At 31.8% G+C, this 18,352-nt stretch overlaps 1 pseudogene; it reads right to left on the minus strand.

Annotated features, from left to right (window-relative positions):
• Positions 1-2,011: 2,011 nt before the first annotated feature.
• On the minus strand, positions 2,012-18,114 carry LOC115954786 (annotated as a pseudogene).
• Between the last annotated feature and the right edge of the window lie 238 nt (positions 18,115-18,352).

The raw sequence follows: 18,352 nt of genomic DNA on the forward strand, positions 1-18,352 counted from the left end.
TTGTGCTTCATTATAAGAATCATCATTATGTGAGTCATATTTATCTACTTGTATATTGGTGTTCTTTTATATATATATATATATAGTCGAATGACCCTTCCACCTGTCTGGTTCTTTTGTCCAACCCACTAGCAACATCGTACGCTTACCTTTCTTTGCCTCTTACGTACAATTGATTGTTGATGCTCTATGCCCATAACCATTATTACCATGTATTTAAATATTGACAAAATAACTATCCAATTTATTATTAATTATTTAAAATTGACAGGAAACTATTGTAGGGTTCTAAAATCTAAACAAGTGACTTTCAATCTTCTAAAACTAGTACAAGTGCGTGTATAAATAGTGTCCCTAATTCATTTCAATTATTCGTGCATTCTCATTTTTGTACATATATATAGCCACCCAAATGTACATGCATGGAGATTATTGTGCTTCTTATGTGTGTTGTGACCATTGTATATTAGAAAACAAGCACCCATACAAGAGACTCAAAACACAATTTATTACAGACGAAATATGTCCTAAGGAAATAGTGACAAACACTATCTTTGATTAGATTTGCGTCAATTATTATGTTTTCATCGGTCTATGTCTATGAGTATACTTAATTGCTCTTATTTATTTACACATCATTCTATTTTCATCAATTATGTGAGCTAGTATTATTAATTTTTTTAATATATTAACACATTAAATATTATTTTTAGTACTTGTTGTTTATGTTTACAAAGTCACAAATTTTTTTTTTTTTTTAATGCATTATGTCTTTTCCTAAATTATAATTTCCACATCTTAAGGACGAACTATTTCTTAAGGAAATTGCGCAAACACAATCCCATGTTAGGTTTGCATTAATTATTCTATTTCATCCAATTTATGAGTATATTTAATTGTTTTTATTTTTTTTATTTTTTTTATTTCACGGTAAGAAATAATTGTTTTTATTTATTCACACATCATTCTGTTTTTATCCATTCTATGAGTATTTTTAATTTTTAGTTATTTATTAACACATTAAAAAAATTTTGTTATGTTTGTTGTTGTTTACAAAATCACAAAACTTTTTTTTTTTTGGCATTATTTCCAACAGAAACTTGCACCAGCAACAAGACAAAATACTCCTACAGAACTCAAGGTTTAGAGGAGGGAATAAAATTATAGAGCAACCAAATTCAAATTTGAAATAGCTACTTCACATATATAATGGTTTTGATGAAACATCAAAGTTCATACATAATACTCAATGCTCTTACTTTTGCAAGATAACTTTGAGGGCATTGGGGTGTTATAGGATCCATGTAAGTACATGAAAGTAGTAGCAAAGTTAATTGATGGCATATGATTCGTGATAGCACATAATATACATTCAGATGCCATCAAAGTAAAACGGTGAAGAAATTTTCGGGTGGTTAACCTCAAGTTGTTAGATTTGAGTACATATGAACAACAAACAAGTCAAATGGGACATCAAGCTATATAATACGAACATAAAAAAGAAAATTATTACCACGATTCTTTGGAGGGCCATTCAGAACCTAGCTATGAACCAAGGATAAAAACTTAATCCCTATTCCATCTCAATGGATTGAACAAATCTATACTGACCCTTAAAAATACCTTCTTCATCAAGGAGGAACATGTTGGGCTTTGTGGAGCTTAGTTTTATTTAATCCAGTTTGACGACCGGATCCGACCCGAATAATATTGCGTGGTTTTTAATGGGAGATTTACTGAGGCTTATAGAGTTTTTATAGAGTCGGTTGCCGTGTCTTATATAGTGAGAAAATATTGTAGCCGCTTGTTGTATTCTGTCTTCTCTGAAAATAGTGAAATCCCTGCAACTCCGTGGATATAGGCAAATTGCCAAACCACGTAAATATTGTCTTGTGTTTATGATTGTTTTTTTTTTTTTTCTTCTTTGGCGTGTGTTTTCTCTATTTTTTTTGTTTTTCATAGGTTGGGAAATTCGGCTTAGTTCCCTACAGAACATACCCTAAATCACCTACTTCAATGACTAACAACTTAGTACAGCTTTTGATTTTCTAAATTAAAGTTTCAATCCATTTTGAGTTTATAATTTCAAGGACAAAGTCTCAACCCACTGTGAGAAAACAAAATAATTTCATGACCAAAGTCTCAACCCATTATAGTCATTCTACACAAGTGTAGAAATGATAACACTAATGCAGCTGACTTGCATATAGTGGATAAGGGAATTCCATGCTTTCCTTTCCCAAATAGTCCTTTCAAAAATAGCCAGAAGCATAGCACCAACCACACACTACACAAGACCTCGCCTAGCCCTGAACCAAGCCCATCATCAGCTGGCTGTTGCAGATTTAACAAGCTCACAACGAGCGCAGTCAAGTGCACCATTAAAATGGTTGTGCCTAGCACAAAAATTGGGGACTCGTCAAAGGTGAACCTACCGGTATCTACATCATGAGTGCCATTACTAGAAGTGGATTTGTCTTTCTTCGTAACTTCAAAGACTGTCTCGGATATTCTTAAGAGTTTGAGAATGACACTTAGAAATCCAAACAACCATGCAGTCATTGTGGTTATTCTCGCCATTCTCTGGTTGTTCCACCAAGCTAGGACTGAGAGGCCAGCTCTTAAGTACTCGGATAGAGTGTAAAGGTGGTGGATGACAAAAACAACTATTGCTATATAAAAGGCTTGCTCTTGGACCTGCATGAACACAGTTTTAGCTTCCAATAATGTAAATAGCTGTATCAAGTTGATTGACCTCTATTAATGACATGAAAAATGAGTGATTTATATTTTCATTGTCACAGCATCAATATGATTTGTCAAATTTGGACTTATTCCACATGTATTCTATTACCATATGATGAACATGATCATTATGCATGATATAAGATATTAAACTGCTTGTTTAGCAAGCAAAAAAAAAAAAAAAAAAAAAAAAGATATTAAACTATTTAAATGTACATAAAAAGAATAAATGCGAAAATGCACTTTTAGTCCCTACATTTTGAGTTTTGTTACAATTTGGTTCCTAAATTGATTTAGGTCCTAGGTCAGTCCCTGATTTTCAAAAATCGTTTTTAAAGTAGTCCCTACCGTCAACCCAGTAATAGAAAATGCTGAGGTGGCAAACGGCGTGCCCTACTTGTTGACATGGCACTGACGTGGATAATAAAATATTATTAAAAAAACTTATTTGGCATTTTTGAAATGCCACATCAAATTTAAATTAATAAAAAATTAAAACAAAAATCCAGGTCAGAAATTTTAAAATAAATAAATAAATAAATAAATAAAAATTAATTTAATTAAATTAAGAAAAAAAAAGTTTTTTCAGTTTAAAATTTTGAGTTTAAAAAATGGGTTTGTTTTTCATTATTTTTCGAAAGAACATTGTTCTTCTTCTTCCCCAGGATATGAACTTCATGCTTCATGTTCTTCCCCAAATCAAACCCAATAAATCCAAAAAATCAAACCCATAAACATCCGGTAAATCAAACCTAATAAATCCAAGAAATCAAACTCATAAACCACCCAATAAATCTAAGAAATCAAACCCATAAACATCCAATAAATCAAACCCAATAAATCCAAGAAATCAAACCCATAAACCTCTAGTAAATCAAACCCAATAAATCCAAGAAATAAATATACAAATCCACATCAGAGGAAAAAAAAAAAAAACACCCATAAACACAAAACCAAACTCACCGAGACAACTCCATCTCCGAAACACAAACATGGCCACACCGATCTCCACGACCACACCAATCTCCACCTCCACTACAGACCACCCACCCCTACAGAAACCCAGAAAAAAGCAGTTATATCTCCGGCTCAACAACCACCCTTGCTCCTTCCCCACCAGCTCCTGCTCTGGCCGTATCTCTATCCTCTTCCAACCCATACACCAAACCCAACCCAACAAAAAATCCAAAGGCGGCTTCTGGCTCTTCATCTCCCACGACCCGGCTGATCCCGACTCGGTCATCTCCCTCCTCTTCCCTGACTCACCAACTTGCTCCGAACTCGAGTCCGAACTTGTCCTCCGCTTCGAACCGCTCATCTTCGCCGTGGAGTGCAAAGACCTTGCCTCGGCTCAGTCACTGGTCTCCACAGCGAGGTCGGCCAGATTCAGAAATTTCGGCATAACCAACGCGAACAAAAAGTGCGTGATCATCGTGATCCACTGCTCAATCCGACTGGAGGTTCCATTGGGGACCATTGAGTCCGTCATGGTCTCGCCGGAGTTCGTTCTCACATCGTCCGCGTGACCAACGAGAAAATGGAAGAGACAGAGAAAGAGAGGATCTGAAAAAAGATAATAATAATAATAATACAGACAGAGAGAATTGAAAAAGTTTTTTCTTTTTTTGTTTTTGATTTTGAATTTTTTCAGTTTAATTTTTTTAAAATTATTTTTATTTTTTTATTAATTAAAATGCTAACTTGTCATTAAAACGCTGACATGGATGCTGGCGTGGTATTTTTAATAATATTTTCATATCCATATTAGCACCATGTTAGCAAGTAAGACACGCCGTTTGCCACCTCAGTATTTTCTGTCACTGGGTTGACAGTAGGAACTATTTTAAAAATGATTTTTGAAAATCAGGGACTGACTTAGGATCTAAATCAATTTAGGGACCAAATTGTAATAAAGTCTAAAATGTAGGAACCAAAAGTACATTTTTACCAAGAATAAAATGCATGGGAAGGTACCTTGGGCAAGAAATGGGAGTTTGTGATGATACAATACGCGGGCAGAAAAGCATAGCATAACTCTGGGATAGAGCGTAGGCCCCATGTGAAGACCCATAGATAGGCCAAGCACTGCCTCCAATGGAGCTTTGCAAAAAGGGTGGCCAATATGGGACAGTCTTTGCTTAAGAGAACTTCAAGCAGACCGGTAGCCCACCTCTTCTGTTGGGTCATTGCGGCAGGCCCACCAGAAGGTGCACACCCTAAAAAGGCCTGTGGGTTGGGCCTTGGAAAAGCTGACTTCCAACCTTTACTATGAATCCTTAGCCCAGTGAGAATATCCTCTGCTGTGGATCCATATAGCCAACCCAGCTAGAAAAAATAATAATAATGATGAGAGTGGCCCAACCAACAGAAAAAATTAACAAAAGTATGAATAATATCATGTCAAACTAGATTTCAAAACAAAAAAAAAAAAAAAAAAATTGAATGTTTACAACAATGAGAGTGGAGGATTCGACTCTAAATCTGTTTATATAAAATACTAATAGGCAATGGCACTAAACTACAAGATTTTTTACTAAATTAATTCCACCTTAAAATAGAAGGAGAATTTAAAAAAAAAAAAAAAAAAAAAAAAAAAAAAAAAAACTATCCATTAATAAAATGAGGACTACCAATTCCAGGTGTTTCTAATAGTGATAACTAGAATTTAAAAATGAGGGAAATTTTAGATATGAATATCAATGGTTTCAATATTATGTCTTATATAAAAATAAAAATGTAAATATATAATGCATAGTTAGTAGTTAGTACCATTAATTTTATTCCCTAACCTGTCTACCCCAGCTAGTACCATGCTCATACCCACAACCGGCAACTTGGTATGCTGTGTCAATTGAGTTTGAAAGATGATCTGGTGAATTTGTCTTTCCCTTCAAAGCATGGGCAACTGATTTCATCAACTCCTTTGAACTCCCAACTCTTTTTAGTATTTCTTCTGCCAAACCCAATTTATTAAAAATATATAAACAGTTGATGATGCTATAAAAAATTTAAAAACAAAAAAAAGAATAAAAAATTACATAACTAACCTTATGCTTATCATTTCTAGTGTTACCAATAAAATTAATTCACATAAAAGTATTAAAAATAAATTTTCTATTTACTTTTGTAGAGGAATGGTAAATGAAAATTTAAATTTATTTTCTTACCATTTATTGAATCTATATTATCTAGCTGTAAGCCATATATAACTTTTCTTCTATGAAAACATCCTGTTCCTCCATAGAAGATTCCTTGCAGTCCAGAAATTCCGCATGCCATATACTAGCAATACCAAACCAAAGCAATTAGTGAATGTAACCACTTGCCTCATTAGCAACTTTTCGTTAGTGCATATATAGCACACTATAATCTATATATGGTACAAATTACATTGTTTGTAGTTGGTAGAGAAAAGGAAAAAGACTTGTTTGGGAAGACTTTAAAATTTGACTCACTTCATAAGTAACCACGAATTGATTGCCATATGGATCGTCCTTTAATCCATCATAGAAAGCCTGTGAGAACTGAACAAATGCTATTTCTTTTTCACTATTCGAGCCAAGTAGGAGGCACATTGCATGAAGAACAATCTTTGGATTATTGGCATACATATCGCAGTCTACATTCAGCATGTAGGAGGCATTTGTCATCAACCCAGAGACTCTAGTCTACTCACAATATAAAAACAATCAAATGGAAATTAAATATGTATCAAAGCTATTAGGTTTTATAAAAATCATATAAGACTTTTTGAAATTTCTTTGGCGTAAGAAACTTCTTACTAAAACGTTCATAGCACCCGCTTTATAATGATGTGAATGATTTGGCCTCTTCTCTCTGGACAGATAGACCAAACCTGGCAACCCATCTAAAATACCCTCCTGGTTCTCCCATATAACCTACAATAACAAAACCAAAATAAGCCTTTTAGATGGTATACTAGGCTTCATTACCATTTTACTAGTGATTCTTAACGTAAATTTGAATTCACTTTGAGTTTGTGCACTTTCATTCAGTGTTAACCATGGACTTTCATTCAGTGTTAACCATGGATTTTTGTTTAAGGGTATATATACATATACATAGTGTGTATATACATCTTAGGGCTGGCTCGATAGAGTTAGGGCCTAAGATGATAAATTTAAGTGGTGTTTTATATTTAAATATCAATAAAATAAATTTATGTAACACTAACTAAACAAAGTTTAATTTGATGAATTAATACTATGCAAATTAAATTTAATTTTATATAGGGAATCAAATATCTTGATTCAAAGGTTTAATAAAAAGAAATAAAAATTTATTATTTTTTAAGAAAAGATGTTTACTTTACCTTAATTAGATAAGATGATGCATTATTATAAGTTTTGATGATGTTAAGAAAGAGATAGAAATTGTCTAGTGTGTGGCCATGTAAAAGATTAGGTAACTAATATTGACAATCTACCATATATAATATTGATTTACGAAATTTAAAGCCAACACTTTTTCCCCAAGGTGCTTATGGTTTTCAATTGAGTTGAGTTTTTATTAGTCTAATATTTCATCGACCCTTTTGGAGGTGAGAAAAATAGTAGACTAACTTTTTTTTTTTAAACAGTTATTATCATTAAATTTTGGAAAATGCTAAAGTCATTAAAACTTTTAGGATAAATTGCAAACTACACTTCTAAAGTCTACAAACTACACTCCTATAGTGTGTGTATAAATCTTAGGGCTGGCTCAATAGAGTTGCCTAAGATGATAAATTTAAGTGGTGTTTTATATCTAAATATCAATAAAAAAATTTATGTAACACTAACTAAAAATAACCACTCTAGATCTATAAAATATATATATATATATATATATTAAGAATAATCACACACTACATCAGCACTCTGTAAAAATTAAAATAAAAAAAATTGTAAAATAGTTTGTGATTTTAACATTTTTCATATTATTTTACAAGTAGTATTACAACCACAAATTATTTTACAACATTTTTACAAATTGTTGTTGTGACTAATTCTTACTGGTTCTCATATATACTCATTACTAATATTATTATTTTTTATTTATTAATAACTACTCACTATATCAACAATTTGTAAAAACATTAGTATTTCTAGCATTTTCCATTTTTTACACTAAAGATGACGAGTTTCCTAAAATGATAGCATATTGATCTAGAAAACTGCTTAATGCTGGAGAAATTATACCATCCTCATAGTAAACCACGTCACTTGTCTACCATTCTAATAAAAGACTCACATCTATTTAAAATTACTAAATCAGTAATTAATTTTTATTTAAAATTTTTTTCTAACTTGACATTTTAAAATAGGTAAAAATCTCTTAGTGAAATGGTATAATTTCTCCTAATGCTGTATGCATGCACGCACTAGGCCATAGCCTAATTGCCTACACTATAAAAAAGGGATCTGGCTTCTGTTTAGTGGTCAGTGCTACTGGACACATTAGATTACAGACCCATATTTGTATCTTAACAGGTCCAATGGCCAATGACCACTGGACAGAAGCCGAATCCATAAAAGAGTACCTTGAGAGCACTCTCATCAGGTGTGCCAAATGCCAAATATTTGGCATTTGACACACCAAACACCAAAAAATCCTTCTCATGAGGTGTTCTATATCCTATAAATTTTAGCACATGTGAACAGTACCATTCCAAAAATGGAACGGTACGGACAGATGTTCTATAAAAAAAATATTTTTTTATTCTATTTCTCTCTCTTCATTTATGACTCTTTCTTCTCTCTCTTTCTTTTTCTTCTTTCTTTCTCCGCCTAATTCATCTTCTCAGTTCACCTTTTTCCTTCTTCTTTTTCTTCTTCTTTCCTTCTTCAGAACCTCCACCTCTCCCTTTTTCTTGCTTTTTTTTTTCCCCCTTTTTTCTTTTGTCACTTTCTCCTCGCCTTCTCTATCTTTTTTTTTTCCCCCTGTCACTCTCCTTCTCTGTCTTTTTTTTCCTCTGCCTAGGGTGTTGCCCTTGAGATCGGCCGTCACTGTGGAGTTCGGCCTCGCCGTGGAGTTTAGCCTTGCTTGGTGGTGGTGGGTTTTACCTGTGGGTGGTGGTGGTGGGCTGTGCTTGGGTATGGTGGTGACGGGCTGTGCTGTGTATCAGTGTATGGTGGGGTTTTGTTGAGGTTTTTGAATTTGGAATTTGTTGGAGGACCGGTGATTGTGGTTGTAGCAGTGGTTGTTGTGGCAGTGGTTGTAGCGGTGGTTCTTGGTTCTTGGTTGGTGGTGACTGTCGGGACTGTGTTTTTGTATATTATTGGGTTTTGAGAAAATATATTATTTTAATGTGTAGTAAATATTATTTTAATATATAGAATTGAAGTATAGAACATCTGATAAATGGTATGTTGTAAAATGATGTGCTAAAATGATAAAATGGATTTTTAGTGTATTAAAATGACATTTTTTATGAAAGAGCTGATGGAAATACCCTGAGTATGGTTGGATGATTTTTTCTATCTATTTCGGAGAAAGCTGTTAAATCACATGTTTTGGTTTTTGACGGCATCCTCGATTTTTGCACTAAGCTGTTCATACTCATCCTACAAAACATGAAAGACAAACAAGTCAACAAACAAAAAGATAAGGTATTCTGTATCTGTTGTCCCTTGTATTAGAGACAAAACTAATTCCCTCCACATCTCGATTCAGTATTTCACCTCAATAATCTATATATAAAATAATAGGTGAAGCAGAGAGAAACTCAAATTGCAATTTCAAATTAGAACTCTAATTTTGTGCCACGTGTCTAGATTGCAATTCCAAATTAGAACTCTAATTGTGTGACATGTGTCTAGATTCATGTGAGGACCACACCAATTTCAATAATTTTGTGCCATGTGTCTTAAATTATTTGTTGGTGCCAAAAATTCCAATGTCCATTCTAAATTAATCACTAGATTTGTCTTGGACTTGCGGATAAGCATTATGGCCTCAATAATAATATTTACCAATCTCAATACAATATTTTCAATCTCAATATAGTATTTATGACTATATGATCTTGAAAGAAGAGAACGTTTAGCTCGATTCCCTTTATATATCATCTATAATCATCATATATATATATATATATATACACACACACACACATAACCAATTCTTTCTCTCACAAACAATTTTCAATTCAACCTATTCTAAATATCATTCTTCACCAGTTACAGAGTTTGAGTTCTCTTCCAAGGTTTACCTTTTCTCTGCAATCTTTTTCTCTTTTTATTTTTTTATTTTTTTATTTTTTTTAATGACATCCATCAGTTTGTATGTACACATCACTTTAATGTTTGCAATTAAGTGGTATTGGGTATTCCCGTTGCATAGCATGTGCATAGGATATTCAAACCTTGGCTCGATTTAATGTTGAAGTGAAAAGTATTTTAATAATGAAGTTGGAATCATTAGTGGTATTACTGGCTTTTGATGGCTATTAACATCAATATCTTAATTTTGTACATACTCTTGGATGGGATAATTTGATAGTTTGAACTTTGAAGTGGTTGTATTTTCAGGAAAAATTAGTGTTTGCAAATAGGAAATAAGCGTGAACTTCAAACTCAGGAGCAGCAAGGAGAGAGGTGTGAGAATGTTTCCTGTGTTGGGTCAGAGTTCTTGTCCATTAGGAATTAAAAAACTACTCTCTTTTTTCCTAGACCAAAAGATGTATATAGGTACTTCATGTTTGTGCTGCTTTTAAGATTGACTTTTTTGATATAATTGGAAGGCATTGTATATGAACTTCTTAAAGCAATTTTCTCTTCTCCTAAATGATGTTGTGGACATATTTTTGCTGAGATAAAAGTCCTTATATGTTCCTTTCATACTTGGGATATCTACTGCGCTACTAATCTATTAATGTTGCAGCTAAGAATTTGACTCAATTTGCAATTCGTCAGAGTTAATGTTGCATCTCTAGAGCAATTTCCATTGTTAAAAGATGTGTTTATTCACATTCTCTATTGCATTAACATTTTTATTTGATAGTTTTAGCGCACAAAAGAAAAAAAAAAAAAAAAAAAAAAAAAAAACATTTTTATTTGAGGCTCAAGAGACAAACCCGAAAATGAGTAAAAGAAGCAAAGGAAGTACATTGTTCCTAATTTTTCTTGGAGTGAAAAAGTCTATGGAGTAAGATCCATTGGCTTTGATTTGTTGTGTGCTTCTTTTATTTTGGAATCAATAGATTAGTTGGTAGTGAATTTGGGTTTCTTTTATTTTTGTATATATAGATCTGTATAGTAGTAAAAGATTGAAAATAAATGACCTTTGGATAACCACTCTACACCATGCAATCTTCATGACTAGCCTAGCAATTAGGATGCCCAAAATGCAATATAAATTAAGTATTATATTTGTAAGGACCAGGTTTGAGTTTCCAGCCCACTATGTGGATGGACCAACAGAAAAACTTTTATCCCTATTGAAAAATATATGGATTTAGTAGAAGGTAGGCATGGTTTTTTTTTTTTTTTTTTTTCCTATTCAATTACCGTTTCAAATTGTATAAAACTATTTCCTTTTTTGATTTGGGAAATTATGATTCATTCATTCATTCTGTTCTTTCTTTGCTGAATTTATTTGTATTAAGGAACTATCATTTTGTATGTGAATGTTCTACTTTATGAAATGGGCAGTACTTTTATGATTTCTTCTTTTCATTTTGCTTTGTTACAGTGTGAAACTTGGAAAACATTTGTTTGTTTATATGTGAATTTGATTTGGTATTTGATGTTTACTATTAATTAAAGCCAATTTTTTTAAATTTTATTTTTTTATTTTTTAATTTTGTTTTTGAATTCATGGTGTTGAATGGGAAGCCAAGTCCAAAGAAGAAGAAGAAATTGTCAATTCTTCCCCTTTATCGTATCTCTTATTTGGTGTTTTTGCTTTTCTATTGATTTCAATATTTGTTTTATATTGAAATATTAAGTGCTTTTTCTTTTCTCTCTATTACTATGGATTGCCTGCATTGCCATTAATTTTGTTACTAACAATAATTCCAATTTTTGTATCTTTTTGGTTTCATATGTTTGAAGAAATGTCGATGAGAAGAGTTAACAAGAAAATTGATAATCATGTCAGTTGAATAATCCCAATTTTTTTGTTGGTAAACCTCATTGATAAATGGGTTTTCAGAACAGATCAAAATTGTTCATGTGTGTTTCATTAGATTTATTGCAAAAATGAAAGTAGTGACATGTAATCTGTCTTTATTGTTGTTGGGCATGGAAAACACAGATTGACTATGCTTCAACCTCTCTCTTAAGGATTTTCCATTATCTATTTTTGTTTTTTTCAAATCAATTTTTTCCTTGGTTTCTCAATTCCCATCAAACTATTCAAAGAAAGGCTTGAATTGAATTTTTGGTCAATTGTTTCTTAATTCTGATTTTATTTTAAGGTGAGTGGAAGAAAAGGCAAGCAGATGTAGAAGCTGTCCAGGAAGCCAGACGTAAGATAAAGCTTAAGAGGTAAAGCAACATGACAAGCATTAGGCCATTGTGACTGAACAAATATGAGGTAATGTTTAGTACTGTGTAGTGCCATGTTATTGAGATATCTACGACTGCATGAGAATTGTATTTTCTTATGTAATCTTGATGTTATGAGTCTGATGTTGCGTTTTAAATCCTCTTTATGATCATCAATGACTGATTAAACAACTGAGAAAATTTTACCTACTAAATGCAGGTTATAAGAGTTGGGATAGTAGCTTGATGCCAGATTAGCAAGTGAGGGAGACAGAGGAGAGTGAAGGAGAGAGAAAGAGAATAAGAAAGATAAGAAAATGCTTTAGATTACTACACCAACACTACCCAATATATATATTTCTAAAATCTATGTGTTTTGAGTAGTTGATAGGCTAAACCTAGAAAATTTAGAGTACGTTTTATGGAATTTCTCATAGAAGCTTTATTGTTTTCTAAAATAAATTTGTTATCTGGTGTTTATTTCCCTGTTTGATGCAGAAAGCTAAATATTATAAACAATTATTCTTTTTTCCTTCTATAATGGTTTTAATCAGATAAGAATGATCTTAATTTGTAGTTAATATTTTCAATTGTAGATTAGGAGCTGCATTCTAAAGAATTATGTTCTTCCATCCTTTATAAAGACAAACCATGTCATCATTTATGACATTAGTAATAAAAACAATCGATTGATATTGATATTAATTCAAATTTTTATAAATATTGCCTTACCTTATGACAATAGTAAGCTAGAAGTTTAGTTTTTATTTTATTTGTAAATTCTTACAATCATGGACCAACAAAATTAGTGATCTGCTATTTGCTCCAAAGTTAACATTGATAGTATTATTGATGTGTAGGTGTAGAAAAAAGTTTTAAACACCCCAAAGTGGATATGGTAGGCAAGATTACCATCATGCAATTGCTGCTGAAAAGCTGCCAAACTTAAATCCTTTTGTAAGTTTTTGCTTCCTTTTAATTTCCTTCTTCTATTTGATTTGTAAAAAAAAGTTGGGATTGTCAAATGATCATCGTCCCATTTTTGTTATATCTGTGGCCTTTTGTAATTTCCTGTCACTGAATTATTTAAAAAACAAAGTTTTGAATGTGTTTATATATATAATTATTTATAGCTATGAATTTATTTCCTTATGCTCAACCTTTAACATTCCGATGTAGAGAGTTATTATAGTTCTTTATTTGTATGGATCATATTGTTTGAGTTTTGTATTTTGGTTTATTATCATTTATTGCTTTCGTAATTTTCTACTATGTTTTGTGCCTATGAAAAACTTTTTGAATAATTTGGTGGGTTATTCCTATGAAAAGCATGATAACTATGAATTTTGAACTACTTATTGCTTATCTAGAAAACACAATTAGATATATACAGATAAGGAAGCATTTCTTAGAAAAGAAAATTAGAGTTTAAATGAGAACCCATATCCAAAAAAATTGCTACTACCAGTAAAGTTTTTTTTTTTTTAATGGGTTGCAGGGCTAAGAAAGCTATGAGTTATGACACAAACATGAGTTATGAAAACAAGTTTGAGTGATTGCTTACATGTGAAGAGTATTAAAATAAAACAATCCTTGAGTGGGTTACCTAAGAGATCTCAGAATTTAGTAAGAAGAAGAGTGCTAATTTTGAAAAAAATTGAGCATATGAGAAAAAATGATGTGGTGTTTGGCTCAATTATTGTGGCTGTGATTTACTTATTTGTTCATAGTCAGGATTGTCCAATATATTTTTGAGGAAAGAAAGTATAGAAAAGACAAAGACAGGTTGAATGTCAGAGGATTCAAGCGAGGTTTGACATGCATTGTAAAACAGCTGGTGATGATTAGCTCTTTTTTAGTAGGATTTCTAGATGTTTCTTGCATTTATAAAGCTTGCCAAAGTGGTGAAGGAAAATTTTTAATTATTAAAGTAGGAAGTATTTTTTTTATAAATGGGTGTTAATTTTGAATGGAGTTTCAATGTAAAGAAGACATGTCTGTAGTTGGGTATGACGATAATGATGATGGTGGTGGCAACAATGTTCCCTCATCGAGTAGTTTTTTCATTTTGTTATCACAATTTTTTACCGAAAGCATTGTTTTTTACCCTAAAAAAAATCTGATTGTGATTTTTTTTTCCCAGCTAGCCTGGATTCTTTATCTTAATACTTACTTACATATCATTCATGTTGGGCTGGCTATGTTTGGTTTCTGAAATACTGGAGTAATGTAATGTAATGTAATATTGGATTGGTTTTGATTAAGGTATTTGGGTTAGAATTCATTTTGTTTTGGGTTATTAACCAAATCCAAGTTAGTTTAGGTTGTACTGAAACTGTAAGTGGTGTGTCAGTATAGACTTTTTTAATATTAAATAATCACATAAGAACTATTAATTATTGTTATTAAAATTCTATCAAATATCTCCTCATTATCAATAATTTAACTTGCTTCGTTCATTGAACCAAAATTTTTTTTTCGAAAATTCTGCTTATTAGTTATTGATGCAGTTCATAAAAATACTATAATTCAATCATTTATAAATTTGATTGTGATAGTTATCTATGTATTTAATTTGAAATTCATACTAGGTGTTATTTTTCACATGTTGCTCCTCTTTATAATTTGGTTTCCTATGTTATTTCTATTTCGTTGTTTACAAGTTCTTTGAGAGCTTCTTTTTTTTAATTATTTTTCCTAGGGTTGTGATGTAAAGGTCTAAGAGTTCACAAATCACAGTGATTGAGGCATGTAATTGCATTACAATGAATATCATAATTTAATGGTAAGTTTAGGGATTTTCCCCTTTTCAATTGATTTTTAAAAATATATATATATTCGAACATGTAATAGAATGCAAACTTGGCAAAGAAGCAGGAAATTAGGAACAATGGACATTTTGTTCTTTGAAACTTATTTCTCTGCATCTTGCCATCCTATATCTATGGTAAGCTTTTTTGTAGCAGGTATTATTCTTTTGATGGACAATTTCTACTTTAGCATAATTTGGTTTTAATGCTCATTTGAGAAATTTGAAATTTGTAAATTCTATTAAATAGTTTACTTGCTGCAAGTATTTTGATCTCTGCTAATTTCTATGTTTTGTGTCATACTATGTGCTTTATATTTTGTTTCTAGAAGGACACCATTGTAACATATGATATATTTTTTTTTAATTCTATAAAAGATAGTTGGAGTTGATTTTAATTGGAGTGATATTGTATTTTATACATAGCATTCCTGCAAGTAGGACAAATGAGGGGCTGTACAACATGCCCTTGCACTAATATATATTTTACTGTGAAGGATACTTTGATGAACATTTTCTTTCATTTTTTTTTTCCTCTTTTTTATATAGGTTTGGGAAGAGTTTTAGACTTCCATTTTCTTCTCTTTTTTTCCAGCTAAAAGTACTTGCCTCTTTGTAGTAAAAAAATTTCAGCTGAGATTTTGGACTTTCTTTCATCAAAAGCCAGTGAGTTAGGCAGCTTAGATTTGGTGCAAATGTGAGTTGGGTGTTTTGTCATTTGATGAGTTGCCTTGAATGTGTTTGATTATTGTTGTCAATCAAAATCACATTAGAGTTTTGAATGAGATTTACACTACTTTGACTCAAAAGAACAAAAAACTAAGCCCTCTCTCAAAAGTCTTTTTAAAGAATAGAGAATGCCAAGAAGAAATCTGCACTTGACCATAAATTAGGATTTAATATTGGATTATTTCAATGAATTATGTAGACTGCTTAATCTATCCTTTGGAATTTTTTTCCCAGTTTCAGGCTTCTTTTTTTTCTTCTTTCTTAGGTAAACAATATTGAACTTCTTTTTTTCTTCGTTTGCAGCTTCATCCTGATGCCAAACTCAGGATTTAATGTTGAAATCAAAGTTTAAGAGGGAATTTGCAGCTTGAAAGTAGATGGATTTATTGCATTTTGTACATTAATAGCAATTTCCCATTTTGATTTGCAAGGACATTCTCACAAATTTAGAGACTACTACGTCCCTCTTGGCAGATATGTTCTGAGACTTACAAGACTTACAATGAATATAAAGCATAATATTAAATTTGTATCAGCAAAAATGGTGTCCTCACACACTTTATATATAAAAGAAACTGAGGAAACATGAATTTTTTATAGTTATATTTTTTCAGTTTCTTTCATTCCTGTTGTAACAAAGAGACAAAACTAAGTTAAAAATGTAAAAGGTTAAATTTTATTTGAATATTCATGTTTTATCAATAATTGTGTTGTGTCTATTGCTATGAAACAAATTGTAGAGCTTGGAAAGGGTGCTCATTTCATCTTTGATTACTATGTTTTTAGTTATTTTAATTTTTCGACCAAGTCAATATAGTGTATTGTGGCTGTTTGGATTAGTTATATATTTGCTTGAATGCATCAAAATTTTCCTTATAATGTCTATTGAATTTTGCGTAAGAATTTGTATCATGACTATAATGTAGTGATGTCAAATAGGCTATTGTTTTCTTCTCATCATCTATTGAGTATTTTTTTTTTTTTTTTTGGAGAAAATCTTTTGAGTAGTTGAATGCATGCTCAGCTGCTTAATGGAACACTATGGAGTTTTACCCAAGAAATATGACGAGTTAAAACACTTTGTTTTCTGAAATAGTATGACATGGTTCAGATATATAGATCTAACAATCTAAATTTTCCTTTCCATTTCTTCTCCTCTCTTCCCTTTTTTCTTTTAAAGAAACATAATGATATCAAATTCCTATAAATTTGTTTTATATATATATATATATACTTCTGAGTTTTGTTAATGAAATTTTCTGGTTAATAATATGAATTTAGACTTAACTGAGCCTTTTAAATATGAACAAACTCATGATTAATAATATATTCATTCCCGTGCGATAGCACGGGTTACATACTAGTTGTAAATAATTGCAGAAAATGTTGTCCTTGGATTTATTGAATTAAGATACCATTGACAACATATGCTCTTTAAGATATTCCAACTTTTTAGATTTAAGATAATAATCTTCAGATCCAAGTCTAACTACACCTTCAAATTACCTTCATCCGTTTCCACTCTTGTTGAAAGTTACTTGAAGTATCACTGCCACTGGCCGTTGAGGAATCATCACCTGAAAAGTATCTAAAAAGAGCTCTCACTTGAACATTGTACTTGTTACAAAATGGAACCCAAAGCTTGGCAAACTTTGAGGCCTCGACAAGAGAGTAATAGGTGAGAGGAGAACAGCAATCATCAGATACATAGCAAGCTAGCTTGTCAGAAGGGTAATCAACTGCCAACAAAGAGAGCACAGTGTTCACGGTGATTATAGTTGGTTCCAGCACTGGGTCTGCGGTTGTGACAAACATTTCCACTGAGGGAAGTTCAACTTCGGGTACCTTTATATGAAAAAATCACAAATTAAAAGTTAGGAGCAACATAAAAAAATCATTCATATATGCTTCAAACCAAGTAAAATTCATAGCAAAAATGACACATCAGAGATTTCACTACGATGAAGGAAAAGCAATGCAAAATGATAGTGTGATCATTAAAATCATAGCATGATTGAAGATTAGAGAATTGTAGACAAGAGGATATTTTATACCTTTGCAAGAGGCGGTCTGGATAGGTGTTGAGTCCACAAGAGTCCATTTGGTGCTGATGACAAGAACCCAAGTGAAAGTGAACCATGACTCGCATAGGAAGGCAAGGATCCAAGTGAAACCATAATGGATGAGGAAGTAGAGACGACAAACAAGGAGTAAAAAAAGAAGAAAGAAGATAATGATATCAAACCCTCTCTGTATAGTATTTTTAATTTTTTACGAGGGATTTTCTCAAACAGAGGGAGAGAGTTGGTTGTGTTCGCCATGAAGGAAATAAGAAAAGAATTCCAGTTAGATTTTAGTTTTACATCTTCCAAAGCATCACTACCACTTTATTTATCTCCCACTAATTCCTTATCATTAACTGTTGTTATTGAACAATTCAAAAAAAAAAAAAAAAAAAACTGTTGTTATTGAACCCTTTGAATTATTGTTGCACAGTACCATTGCTTTTGAAGCATTACGAGTAACGACAATGTTCTTGGAAGTACTACCACGCGGTAAGTACAATCATTTTTCTACG

The sequence above is a fragment of the Quercus lobata genome, chromosome 8, assembly GCF_001633185.2.
Source record: "Quercus lobata isolate SW786 chromosome 8, ValleyOak3.0 Primary Assembly, whole genome shotgun sequence".
Taxonomy (NCBI): domain Eukaryota; kingdom Viridiplantae; phylum Streptophyta; class Magnoliopsida; order Fagales; family Fagaceae; genus Quercus; species Quercus lobata.